Below are 23,621 nucleotides of genomic sequence, written 5' to 3'. Positions count from 1 at the left end.
TAATAACAACAATCATTATATCGACGCACTTGTGTATATTGATATTCGGTGATAGATACCCTGTTTGGCTATGATGAGATGAGCCTTTGTTTTTGCATGTAAGAGATATCAAGTTTATGACACAATAAAAAATCAATATGGATAAAGATCTAATTAAACATGCATGATGGAAATTGACCATGTAACATTATAAGTAGAAACAAGATAAATGATGTGGTGGTTTTAAACGCTGATGTGATGGGTTTAAACAAATGATGTAATGGTTGTATAGTTATAGTTGTATGTAGAAACTTTTAAACTTCACAATTGGAAATAAAATTCTGACACGAGGAATGTTAAAACTAGGTTAGCTGGAAATCAAGCAATAATGCTTTGTCAGTTTTGACCCGCATTTAAAAGAATTTAACCAAAATAGAGATCGAAGAATTACAGAATGTGCTGATCTTCTGAATTAGGTTAATGAGAAATTAAAATTAAAAAAAAAATAATGGATTGTAAATTTACAAAACCTATTTAAGGAAATTAATTGATGTCGGAATTAATGTAAGAATGCGTAATTTAAATCATTCGCTGAAAACAAAAAGAACAACAAGAAACATATGCGAAATGTTTATTTAAGAGTAAAATTAAAGACTGCAAAGAGGATAAAATAAATTATTTTCACAAGACAAAAAAAACAAGCGACATTACTCACATATTTGCTGGCCACCTATTCATTAAGAGAACCATCTTTATTCTAACAATTCTTAAAGTAAATATATATATGAATATATACATATATATATATATATATATATATATGTGTGTGTGTGTGTGTGTGTGTGTGTGTGTGTGTGTGTGTGTGTGTGTGTGCGTGTACTTTTATTGACATCAAAAATCAGTGAAATCGCCTATTATTCAATCAAATAGATTGATGGCCTGCTATAGTCGGAAACACTCCGCGGTACGCTGGGAGCGGGATTCACATATTTTCTGGCCCTGACCACAAAAAGGAACCTGTTGATTTAAGAAAATTATGTACATATAATAGCCTAAATTAAAATTTAAAATGCAAAAGTCGTGGATCATGGTTCAATTTTGCTCTAAATATAACATTCTATTTTAAATGCGCTACTATTTTATTAAAGAACTTACTGCTGACTTTATACACCGAATTCTTCTATTTGTGCACTTGTAATGTTTGGCTATAAAAGGGTGTCAACTTTGGTCAAAATCGACGGTCCTTTCCTTTATCGAATTATTTCGAGTATCGATTTTGATATTTATCGGATTTATCCGATAAAAAAAACAAAACAAACGTATTTAAGAATACCCCCGGGCACATAAAGTGCATTGGTCGGAAATTTTCTAAAGATCGCTTCAGCATTTTCGGAGTCCATAAGGAACAAACTCACACCCAGCAAAATTATTTCTATATATAAGTAGATACAGAGAATATATATATATATATATATATATATATATATATATATATATATATATATATATATATATATATATATATATATAACCTCCATCAAACCTCTGGATTTGATGGAGGGGAGAGACTAAAATTTGCTACTATGGTTTCAAATGATCTGAAATAACAACAAGGGGAGACATGATTCCAAATATTTCACATATGTTATATATCTCCTCTTTTGGAGATAGGGTACGATTACGACTATCTCCAGTGTCCAATACTCTTTATACTCTGTGAAATGTAATTTATGTATGGACAGCAAAGAGGGAACATATAACGTATGAGAAATATTTGGAATCAAGTCTCTCCTTGCTGTTATTCTAGATCATTTGAAACCATAGCAGCAAGTTTTAGTCTCCTCCATCGAGGCCAGAGGTTTGGGGGAAATATGAAATATTTTGTAATTAATATGCAAAACAAGGAAAACAAATGACTATGATTGAAACATTAGCAATGGTGATATTTATTTGCTTCCCCACTGAGCAAATTAGGCAGGAGGCCGTTTTTAATGTGGAGATAGGGGGAAGGAGGAGGGAAAGAGGGGATCCAGCTCCCCAGAGGAGGGAAGTGGGGGCTGGATTAGAAACTGTTGGTATGAAGGGTTGCCCCTTCAGTGACCAAGGTCAGATATGTGGGGTTACCCCCACATATGGTCTTTGCTAGTCATAGCTGGTCTTTGCTAGTCTTAGCTTGCAGTATCTGTCGGAACAGATGGTATTTATTTGCTCCCCCACCGAGCAAATTAGGCACAAGGCCAATTTTTAATGTGAGGAGTGAAGGGAGGGGGAAGGGAAAAAGGGGACCAGCTCCCGAGAGGTAGGAAATGGGAGCTGGTTAAAGGTCAGGCATGTGGGGTTGCCCCCACATCTGGTCTTTGCTAGTCATAGCTAGTCATAGCTTGCAGCATCTGCCGGAACAGATGGTATTTATTTGCTCCCCCACCGAGCAAATTAGGCACAAGGCCGATTTTTAATGTGAGGAGTGAAGGGGAAATGGGGACCAACTCCCCGGGGAGTAGGGGAGTTGGATAGTGACAATTGGTATGAAGAGTTGCCCCTACATTGACCAAGGTCTTATATGTGGGGGCACCCCCACATATGGTCTTTGCTTGCAGTATCTGCCGGAACAGATGGTATTTATTTGCTCCCCCACCGAGCAAATTAGGCACAAGGCCGATTTTTAAAGTGAGGAGTGAAGGGGAAATGGGGACCAACTCCCCGGGGAGTAGGGGAGCTGGATAGTGACAATTGGTATGAAGGGTTGCCCCTACATTGACCAAGGTCTTATATGTGGGGTCGCCCCCACATATGGTCTTTGCTTGCAGTATCTGCCGGAACAGATGGTATTTATTTGCTCCCCCACTGAGCAAATTAGGCACAAGGCCGTTTTTAATGTGAGGTAAAAACCAGCTCCCCTAAAAGGGGTCACTCTGGTTACCAAAAATAATAATTGTCCCAGTATAGAGGGTTTCCCCTCCATTGACTAGTACAAATTATCTTAAGTGCAGCATCTGCCGGAACAGATACTACACTTTGATCTTTGAACCCCCGTGCCGCCGAAGCGGTTGGGGGTTCTTGGGACCTGGCCTGAAACATTAGCAATGGTGCAGTATCTTTCGACCCTCAAAATATCCTTCAAATAACCACTATTATAAGTTTTCGAGGGTGCTGAAAACGAAAAAACGTTTCAAATTCAAGGAAACGAGTAGTTTTCAAGATATGAAGAAATTATGGTTTTAAAAAACTGGGTAGTCACTTTTCTATATAAATTTAACGTAAAATGGACACCCGCTTCATAGATACCTTTTTTAGGGGAGTGGTGAATCTTGTATTTTTTTTATAGGGAGGGGGTGTTTATTTAGTAATTGTGGCTTGGTAAACCAACACAAAACCTTCCTTAAAAACTTGTTTTCTATAGGTTTCATGTGTGCTGAAAACATATATCGCGTGTAAATTTTCCTCAATAATAATTTTTTTTTAGGTATTAAGCAATGTAATTCTTTATTTTAAAAGTGGTGGCCATTGTTGTATGCGCAAGCGCGCATATTTTTACTTAATACCCGAAAATACTTATTTGCCAAAAATTTAAATACAATATTCATTTTCAGAACACCCTAAAACCTATAGAAACAAGTTTTTTAAGGTAGGTTTTGCGTTGATCTACATCACCCCTAAAAAATAAATGAAGCCTCCCCCCCCCAAAGAAAGGGGGTTCATAAAATAGGTGTTGATTTTACGTTAAATTAATAGAGAAAAGTGATCCCCCACTTTTTAAACACTAATTTATTTATATCTTGGAAACTACCCGTTACCTTGATATTTAAACGTTATTTTCCTTTTCTAGTACCCCGAAAACTTATAATAGTGGTAATTTTAAAGAATTTTTTAAGGGTGTTAAGGTACTGCACCTTTACTGAAATATTTTATCTCTGTAAAAAGTGACAAACACACGATCTGAATGATGGATGATGATTAATGTGCGACCTTAAGGGCAAATGCCACACAGTCCACTACAAAATTTAGGCCATTAGCTTTCCAACGAGTCTTCATTTGTTAAATTTTGTTCATTAGTTGATGAGATTTTGAACTTATTTTGCCAAAATCGGTGGTATATATATATATATACATATATCTATCTTTCTTTCTTTCTATCTATCTATCTATCTATCTATACGCGGAGCAAAATTGGACATTGAAATGCTCATATCTTTCGTTCTATGGGACAAAACTACATAACAATTTGCAGGTTTTTTGAAAATTGTAATAGTATTCTCTGGTTAAAATTTTTTGACAATTGGTAAAAAGAAGATATATTATTAAACCAACTAAATATGTCTAAATTTGCCTACATTTGCATATATAGTGTCCTATCAGGCTAGTTTTAGTTTTGTCTCTTTGGGATGAATTTTGCTTAGTTTTTTTTTCTTTTTGCCTAGTTTTCTTGCCATTTCATTAATATATATATATATATATATATATATATATATATATATATATATATAAACAGGAGTTAAAGGAAATGCTGAAAAGAAGAAATATATATATATATGTATATTTGTGTGTATGTGTGTATATGTATATGTATATATATATGTATATGTATATTTATATATATGTATATGTATATGTACACACACACACACACACATATATATATATGCATATATATGCTCCAGCAAATACAATAACTGATTTATCATGTGTAAAAGTATATGTGAATAAATATCAAGAGAAATTGCAAATCAGATGTTCTAATTAATAGAGTAAGTACAACATATTCGCTGTTTTCTGGAATATTAAATAAATAATAGCAGCTGTCATGAAACAGAAAATTATTTATGCATATTGAACTTAAATTTGACGCATTCTTTTGTAATAGCCATACTATATCTATGTATAATATAAAATGATGCACTGTTTCTCGCTGAATTCCATTATTTCACTCAATTCAGATCCTTATTTACTTGTGTCTCCACGAGGTAACTTTTAGGAATTAAAGTTGGTTTTTAATATCGGAAAACCCTAACGCCATAATATCGAACACTCTGTTTTGAGAAAAAAAAACCCCTAAAAATTACTTCAATCTCGAATGTGTTATCTTTCGCTAATCGAGGACAAAAACAGATGAAGTCTCAAAACGCATGCTAAACGTTTATCTTATCCAAATGTTTGTTATACTACATACATCCAAGATGATACTCTTCATTTAAATAACTTATTTACTATGAACATTTTGTGCGATTAAATATTATTTTTATAAACGCTTATTTTTATCATAGTTGATAATTTTTGACAAAGGACCCGTAGTTGTGGTCCTACCGTTCTTTAAAAACGCCTGTAAAATATATCGAGCTATATTCTATGAACACAACATTAAGCAAAATGCAGAGAAAACTAACACACATATAAATAACGTAGTACAAGATGTCCCCTCCCAAGATGAAATTAAATTAATCGTTAATCAATGGACTTCATCGAGGCTTGACTTGTCCACAAATTTTAATAATAGTGAACACTCTTTACTTTATCGATGTTTAATTATTAACAAGGACACATTAATCGTCGTTTCATTAGTGGGGAGTATGATTCAGAATTGATTTTACGTTTCTCTATTTTGGAGATGAGGATTGGTTAATCGTATTATTTGGATGCTTCGAACAACTGTTCTCAGATTGAGTGTTATTGTCAGGTTTCGGTCGGTGTAACCTCCGACCTTTTTCTGATGTATCTTGTCGAACTCGAAAATGTTTCTGTCGGGCTCTGCAAGTACCCATGACACAGTGGTTAGAATACTCGAAAAAATCAATTGTAAAAATGATATTATCCTAAAGGTTGAAGGTTCCATTTTCATTTTGAGCGACCGAAAAATACAATTACAAATTACTTAGGACCTCTACCCAGTCATGGCGGACAGAACAAGGGCATGCTACACCCGTGAAGTAAATAAAGCGTCCCATTAAAAATTCTGTCGAGATTTTTGAGTTCGACAGAAAGATTCCCGATTTTGACAAGTTACACTTTAAGGAAGCCGGAAGTTACATCGACTGAAACGTTGTGAAAATTATACTCAAGATGTGAATAATAATCAGAAGAATCCAAATATTACGAAGAATTTTTATCCTTAACACGCAGTCAGTTATCTGTGGGGTTATCTCAAAGATAACATCTATGAAAATACTTTCAGTTCTGAGCCGAAGACCCTCATCATAGTCTGAATCAGTCGTATCCTTGTATGATTTAAACGCATAGGCGCATATATTTAAATCATGCGATTAGACAATGATTACATGAAGACATTTGACAAACGTAACTGAATGTTGCTGTACGGTTTAATCATCGCTGAATTTTATTTGTACTAAATACAGTTCAGTTTCAGAATGTATTGTTTTGTTTCGATTTACTGCATATCAACACTTTTCAGCTTATTCAGTGTGGAATCCATTTATATCTTCAAATATTTACTCATGGTGATTAGTTTAGTTACTTTGTTTTTACAGCGTGTCAACTCTTTTCGACTATTAAATGATAAATCATTTAGGGAAAAATGTACTTTTATTTCATTATATCTTTAAATACTTATTTATCGTGTTCTGTTTGGTTGTTTGTAGAGAAATGTCGTTCTTGCTTTTGTTATTCCAAAACATGATTTCAAGAAGAAAAAAGCAAGGTTCAAAATGTGAAATGGCATCAATATTTAAGTCAGGAATAGAAACTATTATGGATTTTAATAACATTTCCTTTTGGCCAGTTTCCCTATAATTACACAGAAAGTAATATTTTCAACATTTTGAGCTAAACCAGTAAACTATTCTACAAGTTAGTTCATATAAAATTTTCAAATATTTTTTTTAAACATTTAAAATACAAATTAAATGAAACTTGCGATTGCGTTTATGGTTATATTTAAGTGTTGAGAGATTATATTGAACAAAGATGGATGTGAAGAAACAGTGCAGTACGATCTTGAGTGTAATTACCAGTAACAAAGATGGCGGCGAACTGATTGAATCCAAAATTCGACAATTTTTACAGTAACTTTGGAAGCTTTTTATTGGTTGCTTATTGTGACTTGTGGTTATAAAATGCTCGTTAAAATCATTGGTGTAATACCCCCCATTAGGAGTCAAAAATATTCAACAGTTATAATATAATTTTTAAGAATCAAGTGCAGACAAAGGTAAAATTAGCGAATATTACACAGAAATGTCACATTATTTTACTTAAGAAATTCAAGCAAGAAACTCATCGCTTGTTTCATCTTTCGAAATAAGAAATCATATTGGTGTATTTGTTTAATTCAATTTTATAAATTTATATCGTATTTCAGGTCTTTCATATTTGGCATCCAAAATTATTTTCATCTACATAAGTCCGTCTAATTATCGATACAGCGTACAATAAAGCATATAACTTTTCCGATATTTAGCAGAGACTGCAACGCAATTTTGCACGAAATATAGTCCGTATCGAGTTAGTGTTCATGTTTCCACTTTAAAACCGACGAAACAAGAATTTCATTTGCGAGTCTTCTTTGGCTATGCTTAAGATTAGGGTTGTAAGTACGTTTAGGTTTCCATTTTGATATCGGTGACATCCTCATAAAAATCGCAGAATAAACACCACAAAATGGTGGGCAGCAATCTGTTTGAGTTTTTGTGGAGGCAGAAATATAAGCGAACGGATAATCTTATGAAAATACAGAATGGCATGCATATCGAGTTTTTATTCTCACATCTTTACGCTAGATGTAACTTCGCATCTTCATGAGGTGTAGCTTGTCGAACTCGGGACTCATTTTGCCGAACTCGGAAATTTGCACGAAATTTCGAAGTGAACCCATTTTTCAATCAACGATGGTAGCATGTACCTGTTCCGTTAGCTATGACCGGGTAGGATTTGTAACCAATTGACAACTGCATTCGTACTACCACGCAGATTGAAGGTTGAATCTCCAACCTCCAGACGAGTGTCACTTTACAACTAAATTAAATTGATACTTTACGCGTTACTTTTGTTTACTACAATTTCTATTTCGCCCATTCTGGGAATTATATTATTATTCGGGGAAGAGACAAAGCTTTTACATAAAATATAAAAGAAAAATCCATTGTATTGAAAGAAGTGTAGTTGTACTATGTGATATTGAGAAATGTTTTAAAACGGGTCGTTCAGACTAAGTTAGCAATTTAACCAAGGAAGTCAGTTAGCAATTCCTAGAGAAATACGGGCTACAACAAACGGCACCGGAAGAAAGTGTGAGTGAAACGTTGAAGATATAACAATGTAAATATGGCTTGTGGCTTTCAGAATCAGATTTAGAACTGAAAACGTCGCATTAGAAATATAGGCTAATGCTTCCGTAATTTCGTTTAGAATTTCTTTCGACCAACGAAATGCACACGTTTAAGAACAACATCAACAACAACAAATAAACAACAACAGCAACAATCAGAAAATGATCTGTTTTTAGATTAAATGCGTTGTACTTATTGTTTAAATTTATGAAATAATTTATTATATCTATAATGGGTAGTTTGTTTCTCCTTTGGATTAAAAGGAAATTTTTGGGGGCATTTCCTCATTTTCACTTACACGGACAAATGCATCCAAATTTCTATTTATGTTCACACGTACAAACAAAAAATAGTCTATCAAATTAAAATAATTTTATATATTTAATATCTCCCAATGTTTTTTCTGGATAGTTTGGGAATTAAAAAAAAAATTGTTTACTCTACATATTACTAGAACAAAATCATCGACTAAACTCATGTGATTTGAATGTATTTAAAGCGTTGTTATTATAAACGTAAGTACCATCCACAGGAAAATTAGGTAAATGTGATTTTTTGTTGTTTGTATGTGTGTATACATCCAGAGGGCTAGCACGGCATTTGGAACACTAGAAAAGCGGATGTGATGTTATTGTGACATCTCCGTAAAAGCCAGCATCAGTGTTTACTCGACCTGTGTGCTTTCTGTTTTGATTTACTCATCTGAATGTTGGACAACACAACGTCGGCACTTGAAGCAACTCGAGAGATTCCATCAGAAATGCCTCAGACGAGTTCTCAATGTGAAATGGCAGTCTCTGACACCTGACACGGATATTCTTAGAAAGAGGCTGGATGTTTGAGAATCGAAGCAATGGTGATGAGGAACCGGTTGCGCTGGGTCATGTTGTTCGAATGGAGGATGTGAGGCTGCCTAAGCAGTTTTTTTACGGCGAGCTTAAGACTGGGAAACGTCATCAACATCAACCAAAGAAGCGTTTCAAGGATTGCATAAAAGACGATCTTAAAAAGCTTTTAAGATTCCTGTTCAGAACTGAGAGACCCTGGCAGAACGTCGGCCTGTATGGAGGAGGCTAGTTGGGGGGATTCGGAAAAAAATCACTCATGCTGAACTCAAGAGAAGCCTTTGGAAGGGAAACGTGTCGGTTTTGCCTATTGAATTGAAGAACTGGAATTGTGAGACTGGTAATCGCGTGCTTCTCTCAAAAGAAGCTTACATTAACCATAAAAAAACACATACCAAGAGCAAAGTGAGCAAAAAAAAAAAAAACAACAAAAAACAAAAAAGAAAACGGAGCCAGAAGTGAAACAAGTTTTAACGCACGACTTTGTCTGCATTATGTGTAGTAAGCTAATGCTGGCCTGAAAAGTCATCTTCGGGCTCATGAACGGGATTAGGTGTCGTTGAGGATTGACTTGATAACAATGATGAGGTTGGTGGGAAGCATTGGGGTGGCTAACGTCTCTAAAGACTATGTAATTAGTATATATTTAGCACTGGTGATTGTTTGTATTGAAATAAGAATTATAAAAATGCAGTGAGCCATATATAGATTAGTGCGGGATGAAACAAGTGAGTGCTTATATAAAAAACAAACAAACATCTGAACGAACATAATAAGTGTCTGTTTCTAGCGAAGATTACAGCGGTAAAATAATGAAAGAATATATATATATATATATATATATATATATATATATATATATATATATATATACTTTTCATGTTTTAATTTTTAATTATTCTTTTTTTCATTTTTTTATTTTTCGGTTCAGTTTCACTTGATTCGTGTATTAACAATTTCAAGTGATTTTGGAGTGGAATTTGAAGCTCATGTCCTATAATTACAAAAATATTAAGGATATTGAATTATACGTTAATTAATAAACAGATCCACCGGATATATATATATATATATATATATATATATATAATTTTACCGGACTCATTATATAAATAATGAAAATTTCTCCAGGACAATGCCTACTTCGGACTGTTACCTTGTTATGTGGATTACTTAAAATACAGATTAGATCACTTTACCGCATTGCTATCAAAGACATTCACTTCGGATTTTACTACAAAATTTTTATGTGAATTTTTAAATCCTTTTCATCAACTTCCATTACTTTATGACATTTAAATACTTACAAAACTTTCAATTGTGAGTCTCCATGTCTCACTGACTTTAGCAAATTATAGCTATTTGCTAATATTTCTCCTCTGATAAATAGGATAAGGAGTTATAATATTTAAAATGTATTCTTTGTCTTCCATAGAATAATAAACATATTTGATTTGAAATTTAATCATTTCACGTCATAAATTTTTAACATTTATTGAATGAGTAAAATTATATATATATATATATATATATATATATATATATATATATTTCGCGGAATATTCTGTGTAGCTTAATTGCCATATATATTTTCATAGCTAACTACCTAGCTCTAGTAATGCATTGAGGACTCTTGAAGTAAATACTTAAAATGTACGCATGAAATTATATCTTTTTATATTAATTTATGTGATTAAATGAAATAGTAATACACACACACAACCACACACACGCACACACACATATATATTGTGATGTGAATTTTTATATCCTTGTCATTAATTTCACTTACTCTATGATATTTGAATACTTAAAAGAATTAATTGCGATTTTCCATGTCTCACTGACTTTAGCAAAAAAGGTGTAAAACATTATAATTATTTGCTAGTATTTTCTCCTCTTAAGAGCTGGTAGATATCGAAATCCTATAGGATAAGGAGTTATAATATTTACAAATGTATTCTTTATCTTACATAGAATAATAAAAACCTTTTGATTTGAAATTTAACCATTTCACGTCATAATTTTTTTAAATTTATTGAATGACTAAAATTTGATTTATTTACTCTATCTTGTATATCGAACAATTTTTATTTAGATGTGATAATACTTATAGAATATTACTGTTAATAATATTTTGTAAGACTTATAATCACAGGTTTCCATACCAGAGGATTGTTAGATAATTTACTTGTGAAGTATATATATATATATATATATATATATATATATATATATATATATATATATATATATATATATATATACTAGCGGGGGGTACGCGGTTGCCCTGTGTTTTGAGGTGGGTGTGTTCGGAGGTGTAAAAGAAAAAAAAAAACACTTTTAGTAGGAAGGTAGGATTGAACCCCGAAGCCTTGACGCCAAGGTGAAAACGAAAGGGGGGAAAAGCCAGCCACCTAACAATCTCGGCCACGAGAGGAGAGGAATTGTTTAGTGTATTTAGTTAAGGTTTATAAAGCGAAATATACAAGTGTGAGGAAGTGGCGTGATGTTTGACCAAGTTTTGCGTTGTAAGCCAGTTACTGTTTCCCCTGCTTTCCGCTTTTTGAAGAAACGACGAGAAAAGTCGGGCAAATTAAATACACACTCGACCTCCGTTCTTAAGCCGTAGAGATTACAATTTAGATGTGATATAAAAAGTTTAAAGAAGGAGCGAACCGAGCGAGAAGGCCGCCGATAAAAGCATTTTGCAGACATACACAAAAAGCGAACATACATACATACATACATACATACATACATACATACATACACACGCACACACACGCATTTTGGTTTATATATATATATATATATATAGATAGATAAAGATATTCCGCGTTTCATCCTCGTGAAAATTCGTCAGGCACAAACTTGACGAATTCTTCATGAGCATGTAGCTTAATGGCCATGTATATTTCCATAACTTACTATATATATATATATATATATATATATATATATATATATATATATGCGTGCGGTGTTTATATATTTTTATACATATTGTCACTATTTTGTCCGCTTTATCTATAAATATAAAAGCGAACACGTGTGTATGTATGTATGTATGTTTGTATGTATGTATATGTGTTAGTGTGTACGCTAAAAACTTTCGACAGACAGAACAAAAATTGACAAACTTGGTATCATATTGAAGTTCCATCCTTCGCCCCAAAATATCGAAAAATTGGCCTAAAAAGTTAATTTTTTCACCCTGAAATCGACAGTTTTCTACAGGAGAGGGGTCAACAAAACCAGCCCTCTCATGACGACGACCGGTTCTACGCATGCGTCAGATGACGTCATGACCTTATTTACTTTAAATAGTTGAAGAACTGAGAGAATTTCATGTACGTCGTGTTAGCTCAGTTGGTTAGAGCGTTGGTTCATTATCAAAATGTTTTGGGCTCGAATCGTGGTGTGAGATGTCTTTTTTTTCAACTTTTTAAATTTGAATATTAAACCAGTGTTATTTAAGCCATTATTCACGTAACGATCGTTTTTCTGTTTTTTTTTACTTCGCTTATTCTTAGGTTTTCATTAACTCCCCCACCCGAGCACACACCCCAAAACACCCGGGTACCCACCGATTTTTAAAATTTTAATATCGAAACAGGCTTATTTAAGCCATTTTTCACGTGGTTTTATTTTTTAGTTTCAACGTTCGTTTTTCTGTTTTCTTTTTTGTTTTTTTCGATTTTTACATTTAACATCGTTCGTTTGCCTTACATTAGTTTTTTTTCTGTTGTTTTTCGATGTTTGGATTACCCCCCCTCCCACCGCCCGGGTACGTTTTTCTGTTTTCTTTTTTTACTTCGCTTATTTTTAAGTTTTCATTTTCTCCCACCCCTCCAAACACTCGGACACTGCCAGGTACCCCGCCGCTAAGCAGAGTTTTTTAACGTTCGTTTTTCTGTTTTTTTTTACTTCGCTCATTCTTAGGTTTTCATTAACACCCCCAGCCCCGCCCGACCAAACACATCGAAAAAACCCTCGCTAGTCTAATATATAAAAGACAAAATGTGTGTGTATATGTGTGTGTGTTTGTATGTCTCGCAAAAATTTTAAACAGAGGAGGTGGAGTCTCACGAGCTCGGTATCGTTTGAAGCACGGCCCTTCGATTGACAAATATCGAAAAATTAGCCGAAAACATTAATTCCTTCACCATAAACTGGGTAGTTTTCTACAAAGAGTTGTCGGTTTTTTTTTGCGTCACCATTTTTGCAAGTCATTGTATCGGTTGGATTGACTTCGCTAATTTCCACGTTCCAAACTTCCGGTCGGACGATGGCGACATCGGCAAAGCCGTTATGTTTTTTTTTTTTTATTCCTCATTCGCCTTACGGTTTCGAGCCTGCCTTCTTACCACTTTTTTCTCTCTCCACCCAAACTGTCTATTGTTGTTTCGCTGCCTCTCTCCGCTACTATAAATTTATCTTTTTACCCCCCCCCCTCCCGGGGTTACTTACTCGACCGAAGCAAGGCCGGGGACTCCCCACAGCTTTGTTTTGAAACACCTCTCTTAACTCCTCCAGGGGTCTTTAATACACCTCCACACACCCAGACAACGTTGGGTACATCCGCTAGTTCTCTATAAAGAGGTATTGATGCATGGTCAACGTATCAAATAGCACATTTTTCAATCAAATCGATTATTTGTCTGCTTTAATTAAGGATACATTGCGATGCATCCGGAGGAAGATTCACGTCTCCTCGCAATGACTTAATCCATCATACATTGTAGTTTGCATTGCACTGTGGAGAACCTGCTGTTTATTTTATAAAATCATTTTTGTATAATGACATAAATCAAAGGTTACAATGCTAAAGCAAAGCACCAGGGTTCAATTGTGCTCTAATCAGAAACATTTATTTCGAACGCGCTTCTGTTTATCAAAGAATCTAGTATTGATTTTTGTATGGCTGACCTTTCTTTTTGTAATGTCATCATGTCTTGAATTTACATTTAAAATGAAAAAAAAATACCATTACGAAATTGCGCTTTAACCAGAAATATTTATTTTGTACATGCCCTTGTCATATCAAAGAATATACTGTTGATTTTTTATGTTGACCCTTTCGGTTTGTGCGGTAATAAAAATTCCTAAATGCACTAGTGATGTTAGACTGAGTAAGATAGTCACTTTGGTCAAAACCGCTTGTTCCTTTTTTCATAGGGTTATTTTGATTATCAATTATTTATACTTATCGAAGACAGTTCGATATAAAACCTATATAAGAACACTGCTAGGCAGATGAAGTACTTTCGTGCGAAATTTCATAAAAATAGACCCAAATGTTTCCGCGTCCATAGAGAACGAACAGACAGACACAAAGCACACCGACAAAGTTCATTAAATATATATATATGTATATATATATATATATATATATATATATATATATATATATATATATATATTACTGCTTTATTTTTCACTTGAAACACCATGGTGACCATTTATTGCAGTGTCACGTCTTCATTGGAGGGTACACACTTGGAACATTCTCGATTTTGCACAAAGTCCGTTCGATTACTTTTTCAAAACATTCTCTAAGCGGTTGCTATCAACCGTTCACGACTGTTTCTGTCCGAAAGAAAAAAAACACACACACAAGAAAAGAAACAAAATAGACAACACCCACAGTTTTAAATATATGGGTACATGTTAGGAATGTTTCTTCCCCCTCCCCTATCTCTTACTTCTCATTATTTGTTTTCTTTTACTTTTATATTCTCGATCATTATTTATGATCTTTGACCATGGTTTTAATCGATATTTCCTCTCGTTACTCTTATTTGAAAAGTATCTTCCGAAATATATTTATGATAGTGCTTGTTTATCATTATTAGTCAGATACACCACCTGTTTCTATTTTATTACTCTGCCTTTGGAAACATCGCTTTTCAGCAAAGAAAAATTATTTTTGTATGATTTGGATTCATCGGACTACTGTTCTCATCCTGAGTGTGATTTTCACAACGTTTTGGTTGATGAAACCTCCGACCTTCTTCAGCTGTGTCTTGTCGAACTCGGGAATGTGTCTGTCGAACTTGGGAATTTGGATGGAATTTGGAGCGGAACCCTTTATTTACTACACGAGTGTAGCGTGATCTTGTACCGGCAGCCATGACCGGATAGATGTTCTAAGAACCTCAAAGTTGTTGGATAATTGAGACATTGTTGATTGCCAATTATATACTACACTGTTATAGTATTTTTTCTCGGAATTATGAATTCCTAATTTCTGCGACCCAATACGTTTTCTAGTGATTAGCATGCCTTATCATACCTGCAGAAATTTCAATCTTAAATTATTATAGCTTATATATACTATATATACTTTTACCTATACGTAATGGGCTTATGTCGGGTTAGTCTACGAAATGCATGCTGTTTGGGGGCAATGAGAGCTGCACAGTTAAAAGTGTACCATGATTTGATCAGATTAACATGAAACGTACACAAAATCGTACCCCTTAGCCAACAGACTAAGAAATAACTACTTAGTATTTAGTTGTCAGTACTAAAGAGTTATCAAGACAAGTGATCACCTCGAGAACAAATATTCAGAGATAGATGGATTTTCAGTGGAATCATAGAAATAAAACTTACAACTTATAGCTGAAGGATAACACTTCGAAGATAAGAATGAAGAAAAGTTTTTACAAGGATTAGTCTCTATCATACCTGTGGTTATCGAAGCCATTACGTAACTAAGCAACCTGTTCGTGAGATGCAAACAGGGTTTCAATTCCCTTTGTAAAAATGGAAGTACTTTCGGCTATTGAAATTAAATGAGATAATAAAATACGAATAGAATTGACACAAGCAAAAAAAAAAAAAAAGAATTAAGTCCATTGAGAAAATGACTGACAGATAGAGACCGCACCTAGAAAGCATAAAAGTAGGGACTGTCCTTTCTTTCGACACAAGAGCAGTGCCATTTTAAACCAATTTACAATGCACCTACCTCGATTCTTCGGTCTTCTTGAATGAACAGCGAAACCAGTGAATTGTATCTTCCGTAAAAAAAAAAAAAAATTAAATAAGGATCGACGGTTCTTCGTTTGGTCTCATCTGACCAGCCTTTTATTCGGGTAGAGAAAAGAGGCCATTAACGTTTATATGCGACAGAGTGGGCATGTCAGAACGAATGCGCTTCTTTGTTCGAATGTAGGACGATCGAATGTTTAATGGGATATGAATGGACACTGCATGAAAAAGTATACACGTATTTCTCTTATACTCCCACTTTCCCTCCAACCATATCTGCCTGTGTACATGCTTCTGAGTGTATGTCACACTCTCTGTCTCATATATATATATATATATATATATATATATATATATATATATATATATATATATGTGTGTGTGTGTGTGTGTGTGTGTGTACACATACAATATATATATATATGTGTGTGTGTTTGTGTGTGTGTGTTTGTTTGTGTGTATGTACACATACAATATATATATATATATATATATATATATATATATACATATATACATAAAACAATATTAAATGTTGAAGAAAGGGAATGCGTCAAACGGACAAAAGAAAAACAGAACAGTAGAAAGAAAACAACCAAAACGTGAGATTTACAGTTTTCGTTCACATCCACTTGTTCTGAAAACGTTCGTTGATCCGAACGACACCGCTTAATTTTCGGTTTCATTGTCTTTTTTCACAGTTTAATTTCTTTTGATATTTATACAAACCGAAACACAAAACATATACACTGCTGATCCAAAATTTAAGACCACTTAAAAGTCTAGAAAAAAAAGCAAACATTTTTTTAAGGATACATTTTAAACTCTTCTGAGTTAATGTTACCAATACTACAATCTAAAAGTTTATGGAAACATAAAGATACATCCCAAAGATTTATTTTTTAACATGTATATTTTTATTAAATTAGGCTTTTTACTCATGATCTTACACATGATCTTACACATGATCTTATACATGATCTTACACATGATCTTACACATGATCTTACACATGATATAACACATGATCTCACACATGATGTTACACATGATCTTACACATGATATAACACATGATATTACTCATGATATTACTCATGATATTACTCATGATCTTACACATGACGCTTTTTATTTCCTATGCCTTATTGTTGTAAGCGTTGCCTGATGGTTATTGGACTGCAATCAGCATCATGTAACCGCCTTAATTTGAGTAGAAGAAGGTCCTCTGTAATTCATAACAACCTGTCTAATTCTCCTACTCAATGCAGGAGAAATTTTTGGGGGCCTACCAAAGGGTTTTGCTTTTCCATAATTCTTAGTGTTCTTTAGAAAGTTGCAAATAACAGTTTTACTGTAATTTACCTTAGCTGCTATCCCTCGCTGTGACAAACCTTGTTTATGAAATCCTAGAATTCGTGAGCGGTCAACTTCGGTTTATTTTCTTGCTTTAGGCATGGTAACACCTTCACACAGTGACTGCTAATCTCTAACTGAACAAAAAACATTAGAATTACCATAAATCTCACAATTTATACGCTGGGTCTAATAATTTTGATCATGTGTAAAAAGCCTAATTTAATAAAAATACAAATTTTTCAATAAAAGTTTGGATTGTACCTATTTGTTTCCATAACCTTTTAGATTGTAGTATTATTAACCTAAAGTCAGAAGAGTTTAAAATTTATCCTTAAAAGGGGTTCTTTTTAAAGATTTTAAGTGGTCTTAAATTTTTGATCAGCAGTGTATCAAAATAATAATTCTCTCGAAATCGAGGAACTAACGAAGTAAAGTAGCAAAACGCCATCACAATTACAACGTTTTATATCCCAGTAGATAGAGCTATACGAGTAAATTATTTTTATTTCTTAAATATATATATATATATATATATATATATAGCTGTTTCATTACATAATCATATTTGAATAAATGCTAAGGTTTGTAAGTTTTAACCTCACATGTTTAGTGCAAGAATAGCGGAATCATATATATATATATATATATATATATATATATATATATATATATACAGGGTGATCCCCCCCAAAAAAAAACAGAGGACATTCAATTGTTTTTTCTGAGCATTTTACAGTCAACGGAGGAAAAAAAGCCAAAGACCCTAGTATTTTGATGGTATGTTTTGAATATAATAAACTAATTATGACCAAAGTTTCATTTCATTCGGACAAAACACTAAGAAACGGGGCCTAATTAGAGTTTGAGCCCGTTGTTTTGGTCACTCTGTATATATATACATACATACATACATACATATATATATGTATATATATATATATATATATATAAATACACACGCATACACCCCCCCATATATATATATATATATATATATTTCTAGGTTAATTGTTTTCCAAGTGTTAAGTACCAATAATGTTTAACGAGATTAATATAAGAGTGCTCAATACCGAAGTAGAGCAGGATATACTCTTTAATGACACAGCCGAGTTGTTGGTCGCAAAATGGGTGAGCGGTGAAGCTTTAAAGCAGTTCGAAACAACTAAAACTGGCACTTAAACATATGTTCACACACTACCGTGTTTTAATTATATATATATATATATATATATATATATATATATATATATACATAGTTTTTATTTGTTTTTACATATACAACATATTACTGCTTATGTGAAAACTAAAAAGATATATTAGTGATGGAACAATTTCAAAAATTTTTTTCTGATTCCAATCCAATTACCGATTCTATTCTAAATTTCCGATTCTGATAAGATTCCCGATTCTGATTCCGATTCTTTTATATTTTATAAATATTAAATTAGAGAATTTTTTTTTTTGTAAATTTTCAAATTATTACATAGATCTTCGGGAAATATCGGCGTATATATTTTTTAAATGTTTTCCTTGTAATTGATTGAAAATTGTAAGACAGGAAAATATATATTTTGATTTAAAACAAAACCAGATTGCATCAGTTCGTTGTTAGCGTATATGCTACTTGACAGTTTTCATCAACAGTTGAAAATAGTCGACAATGGTAGGCAAAATGAAAAAAAAAAACGACGTAAGAACAAAATATTAAAAACACGCACACTCCCATTGTTACGAATGAATTTCTAAATAATAATGTTACTATTTAGCATACCATTTTTAGGCGCGTGCAAACGACTCTATAAGTCACTCCGTCGGTCGGTCGGTCTGTCGGTTGGTCTGACGGTCTGTCCCTGACACTTTTCTGCTTGGCCTTTTTGGTTAAGATCAAAGGTCTGTTGTTAATAGATACTGTTTTAGCTTTTTAAGCTTTCCTTGGCCTTTTGGCCAAGATCGAAGTGTGGTGTCTATTCGGGCAGATGCTGCAAGCATGGACTATGTGTGGGGGCAACCTCACATGTAAGACCTTGGTCAGTGTGGGGGAAGCCCTTCATACCGGTTCTCACTGTCCGGCTCCCCTGCTCCCCCGAGAGTTGGACCCATTTCCCCATCACTCCTCACATTAAAAATCGGCCTTGTGCCTTATTTGCTCGGTAGGGGAGCAAATAAATACAGCTTTTCTTGGCCTTTTGGCCAAGATCAAAGATTCTGAATAACTCGGAATTCTCCCTGACTTGGCGACTGGTCCGAAATGCGCTGCCCCTCTTCGACGTACTTTTCCGGTATAAAGAACATACCAGCCGCTTCTGTCCGTGCTGTGACGAACGCGAGCCCGAAACAATCGAGCACGCGTTTTTTAGTTGCAGCCGGATACAGCCCCTATTAAGGTACGTCGAGGGGGTAACAGCTCGCATCGATGCCGAGTGTCTGCTCGATCTCGACGTAGGAACGTTTGTGTACAACATGGAGCCGCCGTTCCCCAGGGAGGAAAGTTTGGTTTTCCTGGCGATCCTAGCAGTAGCGCGCATGACCATTTGGATCGCGCGCCTCAAGTTGGTCCACGAAGGGACATCTGTTCCTGATCGGGATCTGATCGTTTACTTTAAACATTTGCTTAAAGTAAAGATCAGATGCGATTGGAAGGGGTTGCCTAGAGTGGAATTTGACAAGAGGTGGGTGCACAGCACTAGTTTGTGCATCCGTCGAGGAGCCAAGTTTCAATACGTGTTCCCTCCTTAGGCATGGCATGGGCGGTGCTGGGTCCTACGGAACCCATCCCGCCTAGGTTAGCATTATAAGTTCAGTAAAGTAACTCTTGACTGGTGGTACAAATGAGATCCTGTTCCTGATTTTATTTTTTGGTATTAGAGAACCTCTGAGTCTGCCCAACCCCCCTGCTCCTCATCTTTATTTTCTGATTCCCCTTATCATCCCCCTACTCAGAGGTCACCTTCCTACCCCCTCCATCCGTTGCTTTATTTTCTCCCACCTCCATTAAGGCGACTTCCCCAAACCCCATTAGGGATGCTCTGCTTGTTTTCGGTTCCCCGGAAAACAGTGGGGGATCTAGCCACATAGAATAGTACAGGGGGGGGTCTTACTAACAACACATTAGTAGATTTTCCTTATTTTTGAAATGAACATTTTCATTAGTTTTTTCCCACTCCACGAACATTTTATGCCAATTAATTCAAGAACTCTTTCTAATGAAATCGAACTTTATTTTCTCACACATACACACACAAAAAAAAAAAAAAAAAAAATGCACACACAACATACAGAAATGAATATACAAATTGTACATAGTTAAATTTTACATTGAACGCTGGGGTTATTAGTTAGATTAGGATCCACAGAGTGATTGAGGTATTTTGGTAAATGTTGCCAGTCAAGAGTAAGACTTCAAAGTCTCATCTGTTACATAGTCAAAAAGACCCTGTACCCTTCCCCTCCCAATTTCTTGTAGGGCCTTGTGCCTAATTCTGTTGAATTGAATTTTTTGTACGTTTTTTATGTTCAATTTTTTCTTTCTCAATAAAATATATAAACAAGATCAAAGTGTAGTATCTGTTCCGGCAGATACTGCAAGCAAAGACCATATGTGGGGGAAATCCCACAAATAAGCCCTTGGACAATGTAGGGGCAACCCTTCATACCAATTGTCACTATTCAGCTCCCCTACTCCCCGGGGAGTTGATCCGCATTTCCCCTTCACTCCTCATATTAAAAATCGGCCTTGTACCTAATTTGGTCGGTGGGGGAGCAAATAAATACCCTTTTCTTGGCCTTTTGACCAAGATCAAAGTGTAGTATCTGTTCTTACTACAAGCTGTACTTATTGTGATATAAAGTGGGGATCACTTTTCTGTGTTAATTTAATATAAAATGGTCACCCATTTTACAACCAGCCAGTCTCAAGTCAAGAAATTGTGTTGCTCCAGTTCTCTCCAAACTTTACAACACATGCCTTAACGAATCTTGCTTTCCCAACTACTAGAAAACAACTTCTGTGGTTCCAGAAAGTTGTTTCGTTAGTGTTTTAAGAACTCTCAAATAAGTTGTTTTTGAATGATTCCAGTTATTTTTAAGCATTCAAGTCATTCTTAAGGTCATTCAATTCATCCTTAAGTTCATTAAAGTCATTCTAAGTCATTTACGTTTTATTTATTTAAGTCATTTTAGCCCATTTTTCGGTCATTTTATTTTATCTTTAAGAATTTCATGTCAATCCTACATTAACGCATTCATTCATTACACGAGAGCACACGACTAATGGCTATCGGCCTTGTTAACATGGGTAGGGCTTGGTTATTGTTAACTATTATGTGCCTTCCTTCTATCAATAAAGTTTAAGTTTTTTTAGTTTTAAAAATTTGGTGGGTTATTAAATTGAGTTGCCTTGCTGTAAAAAATGCAAATAATAATAATAATAATAATAATAATAATAATTGTAATACTACTACTACTACTACTACTACTAATAATAATAATAATAACAAATTTGTAGATTTACACTCTCCGCTAAATCACCATTACAAAATGAAATATTATTAAAAATAAAACTTGACCGAAAGAAAAGCAACTATTATAGTATTTAGAGTGGATGATCAGTTCCGAATATAAATTCAACGTTCGTTGATGTTAACGTTTAGTTCGTTCGCTATGCACTCTGTAATGTCAGGACCAATTTTTATGAAATTTCACACAAATGTAACTTTATGTTTACACGGCAATATTTTAGATAAGGGTTTGTTTCGGAATGTCTTTGATAAGTATTGATGGCCGATAATCTAAATGATCCGATGAAAGAAAGAACAGGTGATTTATACCAAAATTAACACCTTACACAGTCTTACATTACAAGTGCATTTGAGAAGTTTAATTACCACACAAGATATGGTCAGGCATATAAAATCAGCAGTATGTTCTTTAATATGACAGGAATGTGTTCGAAATGAATGTTTCCGTTTAAACACAATTCAAAATTGGGACATGATGCATTACTTTTTGACTTTAAACTTTAATTCAAGCCATTATCACCACACAAGCAAAAAGGCCAATCATATAAAATCAACAGAAGAGGGTGGCGAAAGTGCATTGAGAATGATGGTGACCATATAGAAAACGAAATTCTGGAGGAAAGTGTCACTTGTTTTAATGGAGCAGCTACCGTTCTGTAGCTCTTCAACGTTGTATTTTTAGGTTAAGAAATAGGAGGCCCTATTTTAAAAAATAGCCATTGTTATATTTTGATATATTCAACGCGTGATTAACATAATGTATCCTGTGTGGCTATCACGCACTAATAATGATGGAGAAGATATAATTGCGCACCTTTTTCTCAATGATTAAACTCAAAGCTCGTGTTCAATAAAATGCACACAATAAACTGTTTGCAATTAATTAACCCTCAAATAGTTTTGTTGTTTCTATGGAATCTTTTTTGCTTATAGAATTTCTACTTTTTGTTGTAGCAGTAAAAATAGATTTGGTGGCCAATCAAACCTAAACATAAACATCTTTTAATTCTCCTGTTTTTTGACTTTGTAAGATGCGTTCAAGATTCGTCATACGAGGCTCTAAGTATGAAATCAAATTTTCGTCAGTCTCTCAAGTTTAAGTTTTAAATAGCGCTTAGACATCTCTTTAAGTGTGTCCGTCCGTTTTATTTTTGGTTTGTCGGTTTACGGTGCTTAAATCTGAGATGTTTCCAAACACCTGTATGAAGCTGTGTCTCTGCGTTTCCCTTTCTCTTCATCAGTTTGTTAGTGTTTTAAGAACTCCCAAACAAAGATAAGGCATACGTTTATTTCTTCTTTTCTCCGTTCTGTTTTATATGAGGCGATACATCCTTTTGTGAAATTAGTAAGTATCCTCATTTTCACACGTGCATGCTTGGAAGTGCTGGTTAGCATCAGTTTTTTAATTAAAGTATATTGTTTCTTTGTCTCGTGTGTTGTAATTCAAATTAAATTTATTCTTTGCATACAGTTATTTTCTATTTCATTTCTAGAGTTTAATAGGTTTTGAGGGTCTTTGAAGTTTTAAATTTCTCATTCACAAAAAAAACAAACTTACTAACATTAGATTTATAAAAGACCATATTTTCGCCCTCAGCAATTCAATATTATAAAACATGTTTCACACGGCATAATCAGGTTGAC

General features: G+C 34.2%; 1 protein-coding gene and 1 pseudogene across 4 annotated transcripts in view; one reads left to right on the top strand and one right to left on the bottom strand.

Annotated features, from left to right (window-relative positions):
* Positions 1-23,621, bottom strand: part of LOC145277642 (uncharacterized) — a 763,829-nt gene that overhangs the window by 113,526 nt on the left and 626,682 nt on the right. The window contains exon 1 of one of the 4 annotated variants that reach the window (XM_080129224.1): positions 16,080-16,348. The exons of the other annotated variants lie outside the window; for them this stretch is intronic. The gene's annotated coding sequence lies outside the window, so the exon portion shown is untranslated. Of the gene's footprint in view, positions 1-16,079; positions 16,349-23,621 lie in introns of those variants that run through there. 4 annotated transcript variants of the gene reach the window in all.
* LOC145278469 (U2 spliceosomal RNA) lies at positions 21,230-21,355 on the top strand (annotated as a pseudogene).

The sequence above is a fragment of the Euprymna scolopes genome, chromosome 6 (assembly GCF_053919585.1).
Source record: "Euprymna scolopes isolate OS-2025 chromosome 6, ASM5391958v1, whole genome shotgun sequence".
Taxonomy (NCBI): domain Eukaryota; kingdom Metazoa; phylum Mollusca; class Cephalopoda; order Sepiida; family Sepiolidae; genus Euprymna; species Euprymna scolopes.
Note: the sequence above shows the minus strand (reverse complement) of the source record. Positions and strands in the feature narration are given on the sequence as shown.